This window comes from Balaenoptera acutorostrata, chromosome 8 (genome assembly GCF_949987535.1).
Source record: "Balaenoptera acutorostrata chromosome 8, mBalAcu1.1, whole genome shotgun sequence".
Classification (NCBI taxonomy): Eukaryota; Metazoa; Chordata; class Mammalia; order Artiodactyla; family Balaenopteridae; genus Balaenoptera; species Balaenoptera acutorostrata.
Genome location: NC_080071.1, coordinates 37,309,131 through 37,316,077, shown reverse-complemented (window position 1 = coordinate 37,316,077; position 6,947 = coordinate 37,309,131). Strand labels below are relative to the sequence as shown.

The 6,947-nt window shown below is 40.2% G+C and overlaps 1 pseudogene; it reads left to right on the top strand.

Annotated features, from left to right (window-relative positions):
* The first annotated feature begins 1,190 nt into the window (after positions 1-1,190).
* Positions 1,191-2,308, top strand: LOC103004560 (tissue alpha-L-fucosidase-like; annotated as a pseudogene).
* The last annotated feature ends 4,639 nt before the right edge of the window (positions 2,309-6,947 follow it).

Below are 6,947 nucleotides of genomic sequence, written 5' to 3'. Positions count from 1 at the left end.
AATGCTTCCTCTCAACTCCGTTCTTGTCTCATCTCTGAACAATAACCAACAGATTACAGACAGTGGGCCTCACTTTGAGCAGCAACGTCACAAAGAACAATGAAGAACCCCAAAGTCCTGTCATTTCCATATCATTTTCCTTCTGTAGAGCTCAAAGGGCTCTCTCATCAAAGCAGAGGATGCTATGGGTCCGCAGGGCTCAGCCCCCACCTTCACTGGTGCAAAGCTGGTGCCCAAGGGGTAACAAACGCCACAAGAGAAAGCTGCTTCTGCCAGGTGCTGGCCATTCTCTCAGCTGGGAATTTACACACAGCTAAGCGGTGGGCTGTTTAGTGCAGATGCACAGGTGTGGAAACAGTCTCTGATAGGCAGGTTTATGGCAAGTAAACACATTGTATGATATACTGTAATCAACTATATAAACAACTTTAAAATTGTCTATACTTCATATTTCCAGCATTTGGTTTTGTTAATCATATGTCTTCTTGACAGCAATTAAATAGCCTTGAGAGAAAATGTACACCTGCTGTCTCCCCTGGGGAAACGACGTCTCTTTTGTGAATGACATAAGTTCTCCATAAAACATAAGCGAAGATAGGAGAATTGAATTTGGAGATATGTCTCCTTCCTCTCTTGTTTTATCTCCAATTGAATTGGAGGGCACGGTTTAATATAGCTAAGCTTTTTCTGGATCCCTATTCTAAGATTCTTTTCAAACCCAAATATTTCCCAGATGAGCAAATTGGAGACGATAGATAAATGAGGTTGTGACGGGCGTCACTTAGTGAGGAAGGAGCCTCACTTGGCCTGTGCTTTCACCCCCCCACCCTCACTTCTGGACCCCAGTGCTCTCAGTTCTTACTGATTTCTGCAGCCCATCTCATCTACTTTTCATGAACACCATACTGGTCCTGTTTTCCTTAAAACAGCACATAACAAAATGTTTCCTTTGCTTGAGTCAGGTTCCAGACAAGCTCCATTCATTAGGCTTGGTTTATTAAAAGTCAGTAAACCAAGAGAGAGGTGTCCCCACTCTCGGGATGGGGTGGCAGGCGAGCGGCTGCTGCTAGGAGGGCCGGGAGGGCGCTCAGGGCTCAGCATGGGCCGGGGGCCACTGTACCTGGGGTGGGCTGAGTCTTGACTCCGGGCTGGCTCCACGAGGCAACATTTGGGGTGCAGTGGCCTGGAGTATGTCTCGGGCGCCAGCCTGGGGCAGCAAGTCATTCTGGTGGCACCGGAAGGGCGAGTGGCGGCCCTAGGACAAGCACTTCAGGTGTGACAACCACCCACTGTGCTTTAGCTACTTGGATTTGGGGTGGCAGTTCACCGAGACTTCTTCCACCCCAAGCGGGCTGACCTCTTCCAAGCTCCATATATAGTCTTGACCACAAAGCATCACCAAGGCTTCACAAACTGGCTGAGTCCTGTGTCGTGGAGCTGGAACTTGGAGGACCTGAGCCCCCACTGTGTTTTGATAAGTTGATGAGTTGGGAGCAGCTGTCCTGAAGAGGAACATACAGCTATGGACTGTATCACCCATTCTTAGAATGGTTCCACCCACTCTACCTATTTTAAGAAAAATGGCTTCAAAAACACAGTATTTTTCAGTGTGAAAACAATGGCAGAGCTTTATGACCTTGTTAGCAAGTAGAAACCTGACCTGCTTTTGGTCTGATGGAGAGTAAGAATATCCTGATACTTATTGGAACTCTACAAATTTTCTTTCTTGGCTCTACAATGATATCCCTGTCAAGGATGAAGTGGTAGTGATTGATGATGGGGTCCGAAATACTCCTGTTATCATGGAGGATACTGCAACTATCAAGGTAAATTCAAACCAGGGAGGTTGCTAGATCACAAGTAGGAGATGTGCACCACTATGGACAAGGCATCCTAGGACTATCATTGGGACATGGCCATATCTGACATCGCAAGTGAATCTGAAATCATTTCAGAACTGGTTCAGAGAGAAAGTTTGGGGGGCAACTGTCGTCTCAGCATTGGACCAACTAAAGATGGACTGATTGTTATCATCTTCCAAGAAAGGTGTCTTGCTGCTGGAAGTGGCTGAGCATAATGGGGAGGTTATCTATGCATCTAAACCACGGAGGGTGCAATGGGAAAAGAACATGGTAATTGTATAGTATACCTTCATAACTACCTCAGCTACAAAGGTAAGGATGCTGGGATCCAGGAAGATCTGAAGTGGTCCACAGATCTGGGTAAAGGGCTCCTCCTTTCTTCGATCTGACCCTCTGCTCTCCCAGTTGAGTTTGCTTGGACCGTAAAGCTGACAGGAGTGGAATGATCATTGGAGTTCAAGAGGAAAGGGTCACTGCCTGCTGCTTGCTGCTTTGATTTTCCTCGTATAGTACCATCATTATAATAAACTAACTTCTCTTCCCCATCCAAAGATGGCTTTTCCAAAGGAACTGAGTGCATTACACCAATGACTCAATGGACCAAGGATCTGAGCTCCATCACTAGCATACTTCACTCTGGACAACAAAAGAAGGGACTGAATAATTAAGCTCTGAGTTCATCCATTCCTACCTTTGGAAATTATCTACAATGGAAACTTCCCTCCATTCTGTGTTTGATAAACTTACTTGATTACTCAATGACTATAGTTAAAGAATAATCCAAGTCACCCCGTTGCCTATGGGAGGAGGAAGAAAGAGTTTGACAAATTCACCGTCTGATATTTATTTAGCATCAGTTATCACCAACCCCTCCCAGCAGCACCCCACCCCAACAAGTGCGGGAGAGCCTGGAGGGGAAGGAAGAGGCTTGCTGGGCTGCTTATGTTCACTCTTCAGAAGTCTGTGAAGCAAGCTAAGAGCTCTGAAATTCAGTCTGTTTACAGTGATACCATGAGGAAAATGGATTTATTCTACCCTGCCTTTTCAAATATGATCAAATAAATACATTTGCATGTCAACAAAATTTTGTAGGTCTTCCTACCATTTCTTTCTTTGTTTATTTTCCTTGCAATTTTGTTCATTTGTTATTGTTGGAGAAACTGGCTGTTTGTCCTGGGGTTTCCAACAGTTTGGATTTTGTTGATTGTGATGTTGTATAATGTGTTCCTCTGCCATTGTAAGCTGTAAATTGGTAGTTGGATTTAGAGGCTTGATGAGATTCAGGTTCAACTATTTTGTCAAGAATATTTCACACACAGTGTTTTGCACTTCTGTTAGAAGGTATAAAATGCCTGATTGTTTCTTTTTGGTGATGTGAGCAGCCATTGGTGGTCATTGCCCAGATTCATTAATTCATTAGGAGGTTGCAAATGGTGATATCCTAATTCTGTCATTCCTTATTCATTTATTAGTTGAAAAAATTCTGTAAAGAGAAAGTTCCTCTTGATTCTTTCATTACTCTGAGACCAGTTTCTTGTTTTGTTTTGTTTTTGTTGTTGTTTGTTTGTTTTTAAAGCACAATGGATTGGTTCCCTAGCATCCTCTAAAGGTGATTAATGAGTTTAGTTTTTTGGTATCATACTGAACTTATGGATTTAAATATACTTGATATGTTTCAATCCATTGCATTTAGCATCCCCTACTGATGCTCAAATGATCCCATCTTTAAGCTAGAGCCCAAATCCTTTGGACAGAATCCTGGTAGTTTTCCATCGCTGCTTCCATACTACTTAGTATGACAAGATATTCCAGATTCATTTAATAAACTTCCTGCCTCACACCTGGAATCAGCCATCTTTCCAAGAGGTTTGGTTCCTTTTGGTGGGAAATAGTATTTAGAGACACAATCAGGGTTCTGGAAGTGCTCATTGCTGTTGTGTTAACCATTGTTTACAGGCTTTTCCAGTGGACAGAACTAGAAAATGAGTCTTTTAAAACACATATTATGAAGTAGTATTGCTACCTCAGATTCATTTTCAGAACTACAGGATTTTTACTTACTGTCATTGATCTTACATTTCTGTCTGCTCTCACCAAAGCTGCAAATCCCAGTTCTCAATGACACCAATATATATACATTTTTTGTTACGTACACAACAGTTTCAGAACAACAATACTAATACTACCACAATATGATTATTGAATCAATAGACACAAAGACTAGTTAGAAGACATAATGGAAGAAAAGACTGTATGTCTGATAGCTAAAAACAAAATACCTCAGTGTATGTTTAACAAGAAATGTTCAAAACCTATGTGAAGAAAATTATAAGCAGTCATGAAGATATAAAATTAACTTAGTTGGAAAGATGAACTGTGTTCATAGAAAAATGCAACATTGTAAAGATCTTAGTTATTCCTATGTTTATATAAACAGTTTCATAAAGTTCCAGTAAAAATGCTATCAGGTTTTTTTCCTAGAGCTAAATAAATTGATTATGTAGTATGTTTGGAAGAATAAACATGCAAGAATAGCCAGGAAACCCCTCAAAAAATTGTATAATATTAAATCATATCATAAACCTCTACCATTAAAACAGTTTGGTATTAATATATGAATAGCTAGACAAAGTATAAAATTCAGAAATAGACCTAACTGCATGTAAAAATTTAGTTATGATAAAAGTGGCATCCCTAATTAGTGAGGAAAAGATGGACTTTTTAATAAGTGGTATTAGGATAACTGGATAGCCATATTCAAAGAGATAAAATTGAAGCCATTCCTTATACTGTATACCAGGACAAATTTTAAATGATTGGGAAATTTACAGGTAAAAGATAACATATTAAAAAAACTGGATGAATTACCCTAAAATCTGGCATGGGAATAATTCTCTAAATTACAACTGAAAATCCAAAAGTAATAGGTACAAAGTTTGACACATACAATTACATAAAAACAAGTGCTTTACATTTAATCCACAGGAGTTACATCAAGCCCATTTTGCAGATGCGAAATCTGAGATTTTAAAAATTTATTTATTTATTTATTTATTTTTGGCTGTGTTGGGTCTTCGTTTCTGTGCGAGGGCTTTCTCTAGTTGCGGCAAGCGGGGGCCACTCTTCATCGCGGTGAGTGGGCCTCTCACTATCGCGGCCTCTCTTGCTGCGGAGCACAGGCTCCAGTCGCGCAGGCTCAGTAGTTGTGGCTCACGGGCCCAGTTGCTCCGCGGCATGTGGGATCTTCCCAGACCAGGGCTTGAACCCATGTCCCCTGCATTGGCAGGCGGATTCTCAACCACTGCACCACCAGGGAAGCCCAAAATTCATTATCTTGCTGAAGTTTACAGTTAGTAAATGGCAGAGGCGGGAAATTGTAACTTATTGCACACTGAGCCATCTAGACTTCTGTTCACCCTAAGCACATTGAGAAAATCAGAATATAGACATTTTCCAGATCCCACTCATAATTGGGGAATAAAATCTTATTAATACTAGTAGGCCAGTCCCACTGTTTGATACAGACTTCATGTTGAGTTGAGAAGAGCTTTAAAAGGCATAGGAGTCTGGGGAGAAAGAGAGACTTCAGTGTATTTTGAGGTTAAACCTTAAATATAGTATGACACTCATCATGGAAATTTATGCCTCTTAGTTTTTATTCTCTGTCAGAAACTCTCCTATTACTGCAACACCCTCATCTCATGCTTCCTCCTGTATCTCTATACAGTGAAACATTGTATCAACCCCAAGAATCCTGTCTTAAATATATAGAAGTTGAAAGAATCTTCAGATCTTTTTGTTTACTATCAGCAGACAGTGTCTTGGCTAAGTTATTTTAATGGGAATAATTCAAACTGGCTGTTGGGTTTATAAAGAAAGAAGGTGCCAACTGATTGAAGGTTTCACTTCCCAGCTGGTATTTTGTGTTTGTGCAAACTAAGCAATTAGTACCAACCCTTATTTCTGCTCTTCCTGTCATTTAATTTGCTTACATTTTAATTTTTCATTTCCTTCCAATGCATCTCATGCCTAGTCAACAAATACTGAATTTCTCTTTCTGTTTCTTCAAGAAACGTTTAAAGCCAATTGTGCTTTCTCTCCATTAGGAACATGGTTATTTAAAGGGGCTTGTGAGAACAATGCAATTCATTCATTCATTTCATAAAGATTTATTAAGCACCAACTAATGTATCAGGCATCGTTCTAGGTGTTGGAGATATAGGGAGGATAAGGCAGACAAGCTTTTGTTCTCAAGGATCTTACCTTCTGTAGAAGGAGACAGAGGAAAAAGCAATGAACAAACACAAAGCCAGATAGTATCAGAGTGATTTGTTCTGTGAATAAAACATTAAACACAGTGATGTGAGGGGGACTGGAGCAGGGAACTTCCTTAGCTTGGATGGTCAGAGAAGTCCCTGTCTAAGATTTGAGTCACATGAAAACCCAGGCAGAAAGATGTCTAGGCAGAAGGAATAAGTGCAAAGGCCCTGAGGCAAGAATGCAGGTGTGTAAAATGACAAGGAAGAACCCATGTAGCTGGAGGGGAATGAACTACACTGAACTGTAACTGACCTCCAAGTAGTTAAGGATTCGCTTATTTGTTAGTTTATTCATTTATACTCTACCTTGTTCCAAAAAGGATTAAAATAGCTCTTGAATGTTGCTGTTTCTTAGAGTGCTATGGGCACACTTTTTATCTGAGAAAAATAAAAGTGAGTCCTTTAGCAAGTAAAATCCAACAGATAGATCTAGGACAGGGCATAAAGACTATGGATGCAGGATGTTCACTTTTTTTTTAGAGGCTCACACACCTTGAAATGTCATTTAAGAAATTATTTTTAGAGAAGACTGTTGCACTGAATTTCATTTCAAATCAACAGACCCATTATATTCTCTAATTAATCATGGCACATGCTATTTACCAAACTCCTGTAAAAACAAATTTCTTTTGTACACATTACAAAGAAATGTTACATAAAATTAAGCACCAAGTAATGACTTTAATTTGCGGTTAGTTAATAATACACAGATGATCACGCGGCTGTAAAGGAAGCCACTTGGGACATTAACAGATGTGCTGGCACA